Genomic DNA, 4,087 nt, shown 5'->3' on the forward strand with positions numbered 1-4,087 from the left:
ATTTTAATCCCATATCAAACACAGTCTTTTAAAAAATAAATACATAAATAATTTCATGTTTTTAAGTACATATTATGTTACTCTACAGCCCCCCACCATGGGGGGCTGATGCTATGACGAGGGAGGCTGCAGCCCCCGCAGCACCCCCCTTCCCGTGCCACTGGACATAGGGAGCCATTTTCATCATTCTGCTTCATTTTATCTCTTTTCTCCAATCCTGTAGTGTTTTTTACAAGTTCTAATTAGTTGGTTATTGTTAAAAAAAAAAAAAAAAGGACCAATACAATCTAATAAATCTCCTAGGTACTTTGGAGGGGTTTTTTTTTGTTATTCAAAAAAGAAACTTTAGGCTAGGCAAAATAGATATTATTTGAATTTAAACACAAATAAGACAGACATAGTAATAGCTGTAATAGCAGTTCCTGAAAAAATATTTAGAATTTATTTCTGACATTTGAAATAGTACAGAAATGTTTCATGTATAATTAAGGACCTGTTGCTTTATATCACCTTCATGTTTTAGGCAGAAAGTGCTTCTTAGTTTGTCTGGTCTTAACAGCTTAAGAGCAAGAGTTCCTGCTTTTGTACAGCTGTCAGAAACATCTAAGGCGTAGCCTTAGAAAACAGGATGTTGCTTCAGTAGTTAGGGAAATGCCAGGCATAAATAATCTGATGGAAACTGGATGTGGACCATTTAGAAACCCGACTGGAACCAACAACATCAAGAGGGCTGTTCCTACAGAGGGGAGTCACCCCACAGCTACAGGACCTACGTTTTCTGCTTTCATAACTTCTACAGAGATAGTGCTCTGCTAAGATTAGTCACCCTTCTCCAGATTCTTCATTTTGCGGCAGCTCTCATACTGGTAGATGGGGTCCATGTGGATTGTACAATATGTCAAACTTACTCTTTACAAAGACTGAACCTTAATCCACGTCTCTCGAGTTTGATTTTAATTTGTGATTCTAATCTGTTTGTTCTGATTATTTTCAGAAGCAAACACAAAATTTTCAATAAAAATATTCTAAACACTTTCATTACCTTTTCTTATTTCTCTTACCTATTAGCACAGAGATTTTACAGCCTTCCTCCATCTGGAGCATAAGCTTTGCCTTGAAATAGAAATTGCTACTGGGGCCCCATGTTACCGCAGCAACCTTTAAGTCTTTAGATGATGGTTTTAAAATGAAAAGCAACAATAAGAAAATGTTTTATTATTTTTTTTTTACTATAACTATTGTTGTCTTTAATTCCATAAATATATTATACGTGTCTGATCCTCCTCAGCAGCTACTCTGAGCCTCTCTGTGATGCCTGAGTTCCTCACCCTATCTGTAAGGGAGAGCCCAGTCAGTCTGTAGAAATAAACTCACTTCAGCTGTTTGTATCTGGGTTCTCATTCTTTGGGACAGGATTGAGATCAATGACCAAAGGTGAGGGTAGGCCGGCCCATAATTGAGAGCTTTGCCTTTTCAATCAAGTTTCTCTTCATCACTGTCTGCATCTATTGATCTCCTGCTCCATTCTACCCTCAATGATTAAAAAGACCCCAAGATACTGGAATTCCTCCACTAGAGACAGAAACTCTCCTCCAACCAGAAGGACACAAGCCAACTTTTCTTGTTGATAAACGGGAATAATTGCCCCAGACTTGGAGGAGCTGTTTCAGACTCAGCTGCAAACCATCCCAAAAGACGTAGGTCTCTGGAGGATGAAGCCAGCAGAACCACATCATCCCTAAAGTAAGGACGAGAGCCACTGGTCCCCAAACCAGACCCTACAAATCCTGTCCATGAAGATTCTGAACAGGACCGCTGACAAAGGGCAGCCCTGACGAACAGGTCAGACTTGACGCAGACTTAAAACCTACCTTGTTCATACCGGGAAAACACAGTATCCAACTTCACATAGCAGCTGCTGAACAGAAGAGAACCAGTGTAGGTACCACAACTGCTTGGGCGGTCAGATCTGCTCGTGGCCCTGCCCGTCCAGGCCCTTTTTTTACCCTTTTGATCAGTTAGGTGGTGTATACATTCCAGAGGGTGTCTGTGATGTGCACCCCCAGGATTTTTGCGCTGCTGACCACCTCTACAGCTGAGCTGTTGATGACCAGTGGAGTGTGGTTAGGACGGTTCTTCTTGAAGTCCAAGATGATCTCCATCTTCTTCTCCACGTTCAGGATCAGGCTATTGTCTCTGCACCAGTCCACCAGCTGCTCCACCTCCTCTCTGTACCCCTGGTCGTTGTTGTCTCTGATGAGGCCCACCACCGTGATGTCATCTGCAAACTTCATGATGTGATTAGTGGTGAACCTGGGCTTAGACTGGTGACATCAGAGGTGTTCTTTCCGACCCGGACTGACTGAGGTCTGTTGGTGAGGAAGTCTAGCAGCCAATGGTGGAGGGGTGTATTGAAGCCCAGCTGTTCCAGTATTATTGTCAGATGCTGTGGGTTGATGGTGTTGAAAGCTCAACTAAAGTTCAGGAACAGCATCCGCATGTGGGTGTTCTTCTCCTCCAGGTGTGATAGGCCTAGGTGGAGAGCAGCAGAGATGACGTCCTCAGTGGAGTGGTTTTGTCGGTAGGCAAACTGGAACGGGTCGAATGCTGGTGGCAGACTGGAGACAATGTGTTGGTTAACATTTTGGTTAACATCAGGCCCTCCAGGCTAATAGCATTGTCCGGTATCACTGAATGAAGCCAAGACTCAGACAGAATGATGACGCAGCAGTTACTTATCTCCTTTTTGGAAGAGTGTTTGAGTCGGAGATTACCCATTTTGTTATCCAGTGAGCGGATGTCGGAGTGCAGGATTGATGGGATCTGTGTTTTGTGGGGATTCCTTCTTAGCCCCGCTGTTAGCCTGCCTCTGTAGCCCTACCTACGCCACCTAGCACCCTGCTTTCTCCGACCTGACCTGCTGAGCTTGCACGCTGCTTTGTTTACATCCGTCTGTAGCACTCCACAGCTTTTTAAGCAGTCAAGACTGGCTTTATTTAAAGCATTTTGTGACTGTAGCTTCAGCAGGGATTGATGGTCATAGATGCAGGATCGATGCCTGGTTTGTAGCGTTCTGAAGGGCATATTTTGTGGCATTGTCGAGAGCTGTATTAGGTCGCTGTCACCAGGCACCGCTATAATGAAAATTTAGACAAAGAGAACAGTTCTTATACTTGTAGAAACCAAACTGTTGTTGTAAAGACAAAGTTGAAAGTAGTGGGGTTTGAGTTCTTTATTGTTGTTCTGTTTAGACATTTTTGAGACGTTCTTGTGGAGCATGACTGGCCTTCCTGTCTGTTAATGTGTAGACATGAAATTCAATTATTTTATGTTTGGTTGACTTGTTAGATCGAAAAAACAGATGTTTGCAGTGATGTTATGAGATGAGCCGAAGCTTCGTAGCATGTGTCGGGGAATGCACAGGCCGTTTTGAAAAAGCACTTATCGAGGCTTGCTTGATTAAAGTTTATTGATCTCACAATGGAGAAATTAACTCTCTGCATTTAACCTGTCCACTTTGGGGAGCAGTGGACTGCCACTGAGCAGTGCCCAGGGAGCAATAGGGGGTTAATGGTCTTGTTCAGTCACCCAGAGTGGCAGTCTGTGGGATTGGGTTTTGAACTCACAACCTCAGGAATCCAAGCCTGCCACTCCCCACTAAATGTAGAGGTGGAGCTGAAATTGATGATGTCTGAGGCCTCGCTAGTCGGCTATACCACATGACCGCTTCAGGAAGTGGTTCAGGTAGACCATGAACCATTACAGGTGTTTACGCAGCTCAGTATTCAGTCAAGATGGGCGTTTGCAGGAGAATTGTGGTCAGTTGAGTGTTTGGATAGAGGAGCTTGGAGATAGTAGAGATGATAGGTATAGAGCCAGCTAGAAAGAGGAGGCTGCTACTTATGCGTGAGTATTTCAATCAACACTACATGAAAAGTTAGACCATCGAAACTGCAAAGAATACTACTGCTTTGCTAGAATCTTTGGCCGTTCAAGGCCCAGGGCTCACCTTTCTGGCTCTTCATGCCGGGCTTACACTGTATGATTTTTTGCCCTTTTTGGGCCGACTTTTCAGTCTTGTGGGAAA

Source organism: Cyprinodon variegatus, unplaced genomic scaffold (assembly GCF_000732505.1).
Source record: "Cyprinodon variegatus isolate N-32 unplaced genomic scaffold, C_variegatus-1.0 Scaffold1992, whole genome shotgun sequence".
Lineage (NCBI taxonomy): Eukaryota > Metazoa > Chordata > Actinopteri > Cyprinodontiformes > Cyprinodontidae > Cyprinodon > Cyprinodon variegatus.